Genomic DNA, 12180 nt, shown 5'->3' with positions numbered 1-12180 from the left:
TTTGGATTGCCTTGCCAATTGCAGACCTCCTACACCTCGAAGGTGACCAGCAACATTTTGTAAAGGCCAGTGTGCTGGCCAGTCTTGTACTGGAATCACGGTGCAGTCTGCACCTGTGTCTACAAGCATTTCAATGCGTTTAGACTCCCCACCCCCACTGACATTGCACCACAATTTGGGTTTATCTGTCCCAATAACTTGGACCCGGGCGACTGTGGGCCCTTGTTTATCGACATTTTCAGGTAAAGATGGCACAGGGATAGCTTGAGCAACAATTTGTCCCTTGGGAAGAAACAGGGGTGGGTGGAAACAGTGCAGGCTGAGAACAAATTGCTTGGGATCTGATGTTGTTATTCCCGAGCAATTTCGATCTCTTGTGGTGTGTTTTTGTCCCCAGTGATGATGTACTTACAACGAATTTGGTTCCAAGTACCTTTCTGTTCAGGATTTACAGAGACAATATGCCAGTCAGTGTCCTTCAGGTGGAGTGACTCTGTCAGCTGCAACCTGTAAGGCTCATTGACAGAAGATGCGGTTAATACAGAATCACTTAAATCATAACAAAGGTTATTTTTGTTTCACATTTAACAGTGGACTAGCGGACTTAGTCTTTGAAGCACCTGCTTCACTTACACAAATGTTAATATTATCGTGCGCTTGATTTATTTTGCTACCCTTATTCTCTTGGCCTGCTCCTTTTATGTCTGCACGCCTGGCAGGCTGGCGCTTTATTCTTCGTTTTTTTGTTGTTGACCCCCAGGGAGGGCTTGCAGTTCTCCTCCCCTGCTATTTTTAAATTCATCAAATTCCCTTTTCAGGGGCACTGGTTACTCCAGTGCCCCAGCTTATTACAAAGCAGGCATGGTTTAGTGGGCTCAACCATTGCCGGTCTCCGCTGCTGCCCAGGGTGCTGCTGTGCTGAAAGAGAAGGTGCAGGGCTGGCAACAGCAACACGCTGAGGTGGTCTTGGTAGCAGCCTTGGTCTGGTGTCTTCAGCAACACTCATCAGAGGCACTTTCCTGTTACAGACTAGAAGCATATCTTTTAGTGTAGGGGGAGGTTCCATAGGAAGGCTCAGGATTGCCGCTCGACACTGTTCATTTGCATTTGTAAATGCTATTTCTTCTAAAATTGCTTCCCTTGCATTTTCCTTTTTAACTTGTATTTCAATGGCTCTAGTTAGCCTTTCTACAAATTTCACAAAAGGTTCTGATGGTAGTTGTTTGATTTTACTATAGGGCTCAAAAGGCCCCTCAGGTTGGAGGGAAAAGAATGCCTTTTCAGCTGCTTCCTTTACTTTCTCAAGTGTTTCTGCAGAATTGCAGCAGCTTGGACTGAGGGAGAAGACCATTGACCCTCACCACAGAGGTGGTCAATAGTAATAAGGTTACCATTGTTGTCTTTTGCTGTGTTTGGATCAGCCTGTAAGCTTGGGAGAGCATCTTTTAGCAGTTGTTTCAATGCTGATTCCCATAATTTGAATTCCGTGGATGTCATGAGACATGAAAACAATTGTTTTAAATCATGTGGAACCACAATAGTCCTACTTAATTCAGAATTTAAAAGGCCACGGAAATATGGACTGTGTTGACCATATTCTTTATGAGATTTACAGATCTCTTTAATCAATTGTCGTCCAAAAGAACTCCAATTAGCAGCTGGGGCTGCTCCAGCTTGAGCTGCAGGCTGAAACGTAACAGGGGCCAGTGACAACATGGCACCATGCATTGGGTCTGCTGTCCCCTGCTCTGTATCCCTTGAATCAGAAGCATTGGGATCACAGCTACAGGTTTGGGGACAGGCAGTGGGTGTGTCCCCACCGTGGGAACCCGGGGAGGGGCGGGGAAAGGGAGCCGGCAAGGGGCGGGGCAACCGTGGGAACAAGGGCGGGGTCAAGGGCTGGCAGGGGGGGGGGATACCGTGGGAACAGAGGGCGGGGTCACCTGGTGACATCACGTCAGCAGCTGCCCCCTGGCAGGAGTAGAGGGGCGGAGCTGAGGGTACTGCAGGAAAGGCGGGGGGAGGGGGAAGGTGTCACTAGGAACAGGAGGAGAGGGGGATGGGGCAGGAATTTTGGGATGCTTAAGAGGATTTTGGGAAGAAGAAGACCAGGTTTGGGAAGATGCCACGTGGCACCCACCATCTTGTGCACCCCCTAGGGACTGGGGCCATTTTGGACATCACTGCTCTCCGAAAAGCCAACACGTGCTTGGGATTTTTTTGGGGAAAGAGGTTTAGGGGTTTTAGAGGGAGAGGGAGGAACAGGGAGAGCAGAGGCACATGCTTTACATTTGGCTTTTTCTCCATTTCCTTTTGTTTGAGCAATGCTGTTCGAATTTGTAAACTCCAGAACACAAATTTAGCTGAGGATGATTTGCCAGATTGTCCTAAGGTTATCAATTCATTCCCAACTTTATCCCAGAATTGAATATTGTGGATTTCTTCAGGGAAATGTTTGGGAACTGCAGAAAAAGCCATCTTATAAACTGTTTCAATTTTCCTTTAGAGAATTTCACATTACTCTTGATTAAAATGCTAACAATATGATAATACACTCCCCTTTGTACAATGCTAAGTTTGGAACCCATGATAGATGTAAAAAAGCAGAGTACTTAATCCCGCCTGACCAAAAACAAAGCTAAAATCAGCTACCAATTTCTAAAAAAAACCACAGATAGAAAGCGATAACGAGCAGACAAAAGCTTCACAATGCAGCTGTATATACTGCCTTTAAAATTCCCGGGCAGCAGCGGCAGGGCACGCTCTGCTGAACAGAGGCAGAAACAAAGCCTCCCCCGCGGTGGAATGCAACACCCCCGCGGAGCAGAGGGAGCAGCCACTCCACGTGGCAGCCGAAACCGGGCCGCCCCCCCCCCGCCGCCGCGTGTGCAGAGCACGCCCGACCCCCGCAGGTCCCCCGGCCACGTGGAAAGAGAGCCCCCCCCCTCCTCCGCAAAGAGAAAGAGAAAGAAAATCTCCTAACACGTGTCTGGACACGCTGCTGAGCCGGGGGGGGGGAAGGGCAGAGAGCGATCCCGCTCCGGCGCGAATTCTAAAAAACAGTGAAACACGCAGCAGGAAAGCTAAACTAGAACGCTATGAATTCTCGTCTGTGGGGCTGCGCAGCAAAATGCAAAGGCAAAAAAGGAACAGAACTCGCGGCAGAGTCTGTTTTTGAGCTTCTGCTCTACCGAAAGCAGAGATACTCACGTGAAATGGAAGCTGTAGGCTGGGTACAGGCAGGCAGGTCTCCACCGGAAAAGGACCTCTCTCTGGGTGCAAGAGAGGCTGCCCTTTTCTCCCTCTGGAAAATCTGCTCACCACAATGAAGCTGGGCTTTCCAGAAGGCACCGAACAGTCCACGAAACTTTTTCTGGGAATATTCCCAAAGTCTCTAGCTGGGAGTCTTGAAGCCAGGCTCCTTTCAGCTGGATGCACGGCTGGCAGAAGCTTCTCTGAGGAATTGCGAGTCCTTTTTCGGGCTGCAGAGTCGAGCCACCCACAGGGACGCCAATATATTGGAATAAGTATCCCAATATAACCAGTTAGATGGTGCCTAGGCCAGTTCTGACCTTCGCTGCTTGGCCAGAGGCAGCACTGTGGTGTTTAACCCCAGAGGTACCTTGGCTGGCGGCAAAGTGCAGCGGGGCACAAGACAGGACTCCGTTCTCCTCAGGAGAAAGCTTCTGGCGATGGTGGAGAGAAAGGGAATGGATTCTGCTAGAAGGTAGCCAGATGTTTATTCCATGAGTACAGATACGTCTGCACTGGGCCACTGCTGGTAACAGAATGAAGCCGCATGGTCTGATTCACATTTTAAGCTCAGGACAGGGGAAGGGGAGGGGACAGGTGAGTCACCAACCAGGTGAAGGGGCAGGGTCTCAAGGTACTAGGGACACCTATCACACGACGCCTTGCTGGTATGTTAGCCTGATTGACAGGGCACACTCAGCGAGGGCGAGGGGGAAGGGAGAAGGTAAAACAGGATATTGCAACACACCACAACATTTGAGCATCTTTTGGTAGCAAGGCAGCAGAAGAAAAGAAAACCAGCATTGTAGCAGGTAGTAACAGCTGATTGTAGCAGCTAAAAGTCATGCAGCCTTGCTGAGGTTTTACTGACTCCAAATTCAGTAAGGCTCCAGGACATTGAAAAGATGTGAATAAATTTAAATTCCAGCACTTTGAGCCCACTCATGCCATGTCTTGAGCACTTTGCATTCCCACAAAATCCTCTGGACAACATCAGCACACAGCAGAATTTCACCATTACTGTGAACACCTACACAGTTAGCACCCTTGGAGAAACACACAGATATTTACATGACCAGGACACAGAGCTAAGAGGAAAACTCAGTCATCTGGGGGAAAGTGTCAAAATCCCACCTTGTCTGACCATGTGCCCTCCCATTCTCGGCTGCTTGGTGTGCCTGGAGAGCCAGACACTCAGCTTGAAATCCTGGGCTGGCACCCAGAGAGATTTATGGATGGTAGTGCACCAGTGTAATGTAATCCTCACCTCAGTATTTAAAAACAGCCCAAGGGACTGACCTACATAAACTCTAAGCCATCCAGTCTGGCCTGGGTGCCCAGCTAGCAGGAGATTTCAAATGTGGTGCAGCTGACTCCATGACAATATGGTAGGTTTCTTCTAGGAGAGGTATGCAAAGTGTGCGCAGAGGATGACGCTTCATATCGGATTAAAGCACCAAAACAACCTGGAGGATGGAAGCACTCACTGTTTACTCTTCAGAGCAGCTACTAAAGGAGCAGGAGCAATGCTTGTGCTATAGCACTATTCAGCCATTTATGTGCTTGCTTCATCTGGAAAGCAGAGGAAAAGCAAGTCCTGACATAGCAGAGGATTGCTGGAGGCAGGGAGGGAGCAGCAGTAAATAGGTCAGTAACCACTGGCCAGACAGTGCCCTGGGGCCAGGCAGTCTGCTGTACCCAGCAGAGCCGTGCACAGGCTCTGGGCTGCCTGCAGGCAGGGTCCTGCTGCCTGCAGCTTGAGCCCTGTCCTCATGGGAGCTCCTGCAAACTGGCTCTCATCCTCCTGGCTCCCAGGCAGGTGCAGTGCGAGTTCTGCTCCCTCAGTGCTGAGCTCCTTCAGCACCAGCCACCCAAGGACATTATTAGTGAGAAGAACAAGTTTCCTGCACCTGGGTCCCCACTTTGTTTGCAGGGTTGAATACCACAGCAGGACCCCATTCTTCTCCCAGAGTGCCTGCAGCCTGCTGTGGAAGTGGGATCAACCACCTCAATCCCACCACATGCACCCAGAGCCCTTGCAGAGAGGATATAGTGAGGGCAAATGTGCCAGCTGTGTTTGGGGAGAATTTTCTAAAGCACAAACAAGCCTTTAAAGAGGTGTTCCATCACCCTGACAGCAAGTGGAGAGGACTGAGCCAAAAGCCAATGTAGGTCTTGATGTCAGCATGAGAACATGGGAACCAGAGCACAGGGGACACCCTGCATGGGATGCAGCTGGATGTTCTGCAGACCTGGTTCATTTTGCATGAACCCTTGAGCTGCACAGGAGAAAACACACACAGAGCTCACCAGGGCTGCACACCCTCTGCTGAGCCCCCAGCCTGGGCCTCAGGGCCATGTGCTGCCAGGGAGCAGGAGAGACAGTGCAGCAGAGCTTGGCTCCAGCCAGGAGATGGTAAGGTTTAGATTTAGGTAAAATCTGGTCTAAAAGAGGCCATTTAAAAATGAGCTCATGGAGCACCGTGCAGCTGGGGAGAGGGGGGATGCCTTGCCTCTTGGTGTCAGCAGCAGCAGGCAGCTCTGCAGGCAGCACCACCAAAACTTGCCCTCTAATAGCCTCTATGACAGGAATTTATCAGTAATAATGGACTGTAATAGACTGTCCCCTGTCTGCTGGGGACCCCAATGCAAAAGCTGCACCTTGTTTGCAGCCAGATCATTGTGCTCCCTGCTCTGTGCCAGGAGCAGCTGGGCCTCTGCTGTGCCATGTCCACAGCTACTGGAGACACCCAGGATGAGAAGAAGTGCTGCCTAAGAGGCCTTTCTGGTTTTCTGCCCATTGCTCTGGCAATGTTTTACTGACAGAACAAGGATAAGGTTGGCCAACGGTGTCAGAAAAAAAAAAATCAGAATAGAATTCCCATAGACAAGATAAACACAGGCTTGAGGACATTGTGCTGGGAGATGCTGCCCCCTTAGACTGCCTGAGAACCATGTCCAGCACCCAACTGTTTTGGCAGAAAGCTTCTGTGTCTGAGAGTCAGCACAGTATGGTACAGAGAGTGCTCAAGTCTGTACTTCATCTGAGTGAAAAAACCATGGAAATATATTAAAAGAGTAAAGGTTCCAAACAACATCAGAAGGAATCAGAGTGAGGGACAAATTTAAAGTAAGAGCGTTAAACTGCATGTTAGGAGGAAAGCTGACTTTGGAGCAATGCAAACAGGAAAATAGTGGGCATGGCTACATAAATAGCCTGCCCCAAAACCAGGGAGAGGAACAGGCTTTGGAATATGGCTGATGTACCAAAAGCTTTGGTGGCATTTCCCCCTGCTGGTGGTGCATCATGCAATATTGGATTCCTCTTGACAAAAACTGGGGTAGAGCCCAAGGTTCAGCTCAACCCAGGGACAGGCAGCTGAGATGTAATGGTCTGAAGCACAGTGTGCTGAACAGATGGCCTGATGTGCCTGCTGGTCTGAAAGGCTCATTAGCTTCTACAGAGCATCCTGGGGAAGTCTCACCACAGGGTGCAGGAAGGAGCTCCTGTTCCTCCCCTGCCAATGACAGCAGCAGCTTGAATCCCAGCACATTTTGTATTCTGTAAGGGAAATTTTGTCTTTCAAATCAGAAATAGATGAAATTACCAGTTAAACGCTCACATTCTTGCACAACAGGTATATTCATACAAGAAAGCTTAATTGGTTCTTTGTCTGTAAATCTTGTACATCTTGTAGTGCTCCAAGAAAGCCTCTGGTTTCTCCAGGATTTGAATTCTGGTCCTTAATCTCTTTTCTTCCAGCAATATTGGGTCAGTCCTGGCCCATCATGTTTTGGAGATGTAAGTCTGAGGCTTGGCATCTGTGCAGGAGTGTCTCCTGACAGCCCCCAGAGACCTGACTTCATCTGTGCCATCATGGGGCTGGCTTGGAAGTGAAACATTCCCCCCTCCCACCCACTTTGTTCCCCCTCAGGGAGACCCAGACTTTCCACTCAAATTCAGGTGCCTTTCTAGGCCTCAGTTTATCCTTTCTGACCTATTAACAGCTTTCTGTCCATCAGCCTCTTTGAATTCCAATTAGAGATGAAGTTCAGTTTGCTCCCCATGATTCATGTGGGAAGGCCCATGAGATCTGGCAGAAACAGCAGCTCATCACTTACATTTATTATGCCAGAGCAGAGCATGACAAATCACAAGTAGGGAGATGATCTGACCTATAATAATATAACATTTTTAGAATATTTCTTTTATTTTTACAGAAGGAAAGGTAACTGAATGCTTTTGAAGAGCCCAAGGCTCTGTCCCTTGCTTAGCATTAGCATCAATCTCTCTGACATTATTTGTGCTAGTTTTCTCCTGGGTATAGAGGTTTAACTGGATTTCAAACATTATCAAGAAGACTTAAAAGGTAAAGGCCAGATATTTTTATGTTCACTTGCTGAAAAGGTTTTTATTCCATCTCCCTGACTGTGATTATAGACACACCACTTCTTGCTCCTTGAAAACAGTCTTAAATTCACAACTGCTTACAAAGCCATATAAAAGCAATTTATTGCACATCACTGAACACCCTCAAGAGGCCCGAGGCAGCATTAACATTTTAAAGGAAGTGCTGGTAAATCCTTTTGCACATACCCCACCTGTTCTTTTGTTCCTACACCACATAAATGCTTGCCAGGAGGTGCCCAGCTCCACACCAAGGGCTGAGGACAGAGGGCACATGGTTACAAATCCATCCCTGCTGACCACATAAGGCTGGGTTCTTCTGACCAGATAAACCTTGGCTCCTGTCACCTCCAGGTGGGATAGGGACCCCAGGCTGGGGCAGGTGGCATTCAGAGGACAAGGCATTCACGCTGCCAAAAAGACTTTCCAGCAGGTTTTAAGACACATTTCAGCTGAAATAAAAGTGACCATCACCAGTGTCATTGGCTGGGCAAAGAAATAAACTTAAAATTTCCAAATAAAGAAAAATAAAGAACAAAAGCAAGTCACACAGGCTCGTGTTTTCCACCAGCCACAGTAATTCATTGTATTTGCCACCAGCAAATGCCGCAGTAATTTAAATTCAAAACACCTAATTAGTTGGGTTTTTAAATCAACAAAGCAGTAGCAAAAGAGTTTCATATGAGCTAATATAGATAGTGCAGATTGAAAGTCACTTGGCACCAGAGAGAAGTAAGGGAATTGCTCAATTTTTGGCCACAGTTCTAAGGGGTTGTAAAAGTTACATAAGCGAATGGATTTGCTACTTTATCAACTGACATTCCTTTTGATCAAACTTTCTCTTCCCCTTTTTTGCTTGTTTATTTTAGGACATTCACCCCTGGTACAGAAGGGCATCCATCAGTTGCTGTTCATGGTCTGCTCTTGGCACAGAAAAGCCGCAGTTCGGATCTTGGATGCAGGTATATTTACAGAAAAGAAGCATTCAAAAACATCTGCAGCTCAAAATTATTTTCTGTTTAATTTATGGGCCTAAAAGGAAAACAAATTTGTCTTTTCCCTGGGCCACTGCTGCACCTGGCTCCAATTTCTGCTCTGCAGGGAGCCAGACTGCAGCAGGCTGAAGGCAGCTGCCCACGCCGCAGCGACGTGCTCGCTCAGCACACCGAGGGCACCCTCGTGTCAGGGAGCACCAGAACTTCCATGTGATGTTAGGGACACCAGGAACATCCATGTGGTATCAGGGGGCATCAGGAACATCCATGTGATGTTAGGGACACCAGGAACATCAAGGTGGTGCCAGAGAGCACCAGGAACATCCAGGTGGTGTTGGGGAGCATCAGGAACATCCATGTGATGTTAGGGACACCAGGAACATCCAGGTGGTGCCAGAGAGCACCAGGAACATCCAGGTGGTGTTGGGGAGCATCAGGAACATCAAAGTGGTGTTGGGGAGCACCAGGAACATCCAGGTGGTGCCAGGGAGCACCAGGAACATCCATGTGATGTCAGGGAGCACCAGGCTCACCACAGCCTCCTCACCAACTCCAGTGTTTGCCCAGAAGAATGGCAGTTTGTCACACTCTGCTCCTAGCTCAGGCCTCCCAGGATCTGAAGATGTCTTGGACAGGGCTGAAATTCTTGGAGAGGTTGTTTCAGCCTCTGCTGAGCACTAAGCCCAGCCAGCTAAAATAATTTTCTCTCCAAAGCTCCACTGCAGGTGCTGGCAGGGCTCTTTCTGCAGCAACATCTCAGTATCACACACAGAGGAGGCTGCACATTTGGTCCTGGGCCACCTCCTGCCCTAAAAGGACCACTGCTCAGGGAAGCCCACCAGCTGACAGTGGGCAAGCCTAGATCAATTCTCCATGGCAGGAAAGGCTGAGCTGGGCAAGAAAAACCCACAGCAGAGAATGGGCAAAGTCTTCCTGACTGCAGCCTTGGGTGAGCATCTCTCCTGTGTTTGCCATTTAGGAGCATCTACACCAGGTGCTCAGGAGGGTGCTGTGGCTGAGGTGTTGGGCTCTCTTCCACCACCCAAAGCTGACCTTTCCAGGGGTGCTGTGACCAATGCCAGGAGAGAGCAAGCTTGTCCTCCTCACTCTGCTGCTCCAGCAGCTCTGGCATTTACCTGGGCAGTGCAATCCATGGGCTGGGGTGCAGGCAGGCACACAGGAATGTCCCAGGCTCTCTCCCTGGGCAGGATGTGGCTGTTCCCCATGCTGCTCGCCACTGACCTAGCCCAGCCAGCTCACATCCCAAGTGCCTGGCAGTGGGGCCAGCATGTCCCCACACCAGTTCCTGCTGATAAATCATAGAATGGTTTGGGGAAGAGGGACCTTTAAATCCCTCTGGTCCCAACCCTACAGCCATGGATCTGGTTGCTCAGGGCCCCATCCCACATGGCCTTGAACACTTCCAGTGGTGGAGCACTCACAATGTCTCTGGGCAGCCTGTGCTGGGCAGCCTCAGCATCTTCAGGCTCAGCACCAGGAGCTGCAAACTGCAGGTGGAGTGACCTGGGCTGTTCACTGGGAGAGGGGAGCCCTCGCTGTGGGGCTGCTCTGGAGGTACCCACATCCCCACGGGTGGCACCACTTGCTGAACACCCTCCTGCTGAGCTGGCTTAGATTTCTTCCAGCAGTGCAATGGCAGAGAGAACAGTGTCACTGTGTAAATATCTGTTTCTATCTTTTACTAGCACAGACTTTACTACAGAACTAACTTCCTAAAATCAGGTTTCCATATAGCTACCAGTGCTCTTTATACCTGTGGGGGTCAACCATAGCTTAGAAACTTCCTCTGTTCCTTTGTAAACTTTCCTAAAGGCCCTCATTGTGTTTATGATCCCCTAAATGCCCTTGGAAACACCAGGAGAATGATAAGAATCAGGCTGGAGGCTTTTTGTCAGCTTTGACTAATGAAAACCCCATTGCATGAAACAAAATGCTGTGTCCATGTCCCAGACACCAAGGTCTTGGGATGGAGGACTTCATAGTTTATGGCTTCATTTCCAAATCAGTATATTCAGATTCAGAAAAGGGGGGTGGGAATTTAGTTACTTTGGTTTGGTTGGTTGGTTTGTTTGTTTAAAAAAAAAAATCTTAAAGCAGCTACAGGGACTGAAAAATGAACCTCCCATATTTCCCAGTAAAGAAGGATTTTTTTGGCTGGTTCCTGAGTTACCTGAAGCACTGCCATCAGCATAGGAACCACTTGGAATTTAATCAGATCAGCCCAATCTGCTGAGAACTGCAATTTGCCTTTCCAATGCCAAAACAAAAATTGATAGAAGCAGGTTTTCTCTGTTTTCCTCCTGAATTGCACACCGGGCTGTCTCAGGGCAGCACACGGAGTGGGGTGGCCGCCTGCAGCGCGGCTCAGTCTCCGGGAGGAGCTCTGGGCTCCAGGGACCCTTTCTGAGCAGGACCTGTCCTGTCCCACCTCGGTGGCTCCTGGGGATGACACACAGGCAGAGGCAGCTCCAGCAAGGATGGGGAGCAAAGCCTTGGCAGCACAGAATGTCTCCTGCTTTGCAGGGATGTTGTGTGTTACAAAACTCCTCCCTGCCCCTTTTTGCTTAATTTTAGGACTACTTGGAGGAAGGTGAAAAAAATTACCTCAGGACAGGAAAAAGGAAAAAAAAATAGAAGACATTGCCAAGATGAAGCTCCCAGCTGCAGGTTCTGCAGGTCCTGCAGGTCTTGCCTCAAAGGAGGTTGCAGATGATGTTACAGGAGCCACAGGCACAGCTTTCCCAGCTCAGCCACAGCAGAAAAACTTCCTCTGCTTTTGCTGCTCTCCACTCCCTTCTTGACAGGCACATCCAGCCCTTCCTCCCCATCCTTCCCTGCACCAGGGACATGCAACATTCCTGTCAAAGGGTCTTAGATCCCTGCTGGAAGAGTTCATGCCCTTGATTTCAAAACTCTGAAAGGGGAAAAAGGAAGAACAGCTACAAAAACAGCCCCTGAATGATTGATTGCTCCCTACAGGTCATTCCCAAGTGTGTGACAGGCAGGAGCAGGGACAGGATGGCACTGAGCTGCCACCCTGCAGCACAGCACTGGCCTTGGCCTCTGCTGGATATGGACACAGCAGAGCTGGAGATCCTGCAGCCCTGGCCTGGCCTGGAGCTGAGATCCTGCAGCCCTGGCCTGGCCTGGCCCTTGCTGCTCTCTCCCCCCGGGGTCTGACTCAACAAGAGGAATGTGTGAGGAATGCCAACACACTGCACTTAAGAATGGGAAGAAAACAGCAAAAGGAAAACATTACTTGGGCTTATTTTTTTGTGGGAAGCTAAAAAAAAAAAAAAAAGGCCTGATTAGAGAGGGAAGACAAACTACAACTAAATTTGTCATTTTTACAACTTTTACGCTTTGCACAGTCCTAGGGTAGCATATTTTTTAACCCCATGAGCCACAACTCCAAACTAGCATTGTGCCAGGAGACACCCTGCCCTACCCATACCCTGTGCTCCCTCGGGGACCCATTGCAATTCCCACCCCAGCCTCTCACTC

The sequence above is a fragment of the Zonotrichia leucophrys genome, chromosome 2 (genome assembly GCF_028769735.1).
Source record: "Zonotrichia leucophrys gambelii isolate GWCS_2022_RI chromosome 2, RI_Zleu_2.0, whole genome shotgun sequence".
Classification (NCBI taxonomy): Eukaryota; Metazoa; Chordata; class Aves; order Passeriformes; family Passerellidae; genus Zonotrichia; species Zonotrichia leucophrys.
This window is presented reverse-complemented; position numbering follows the sequence as displayed.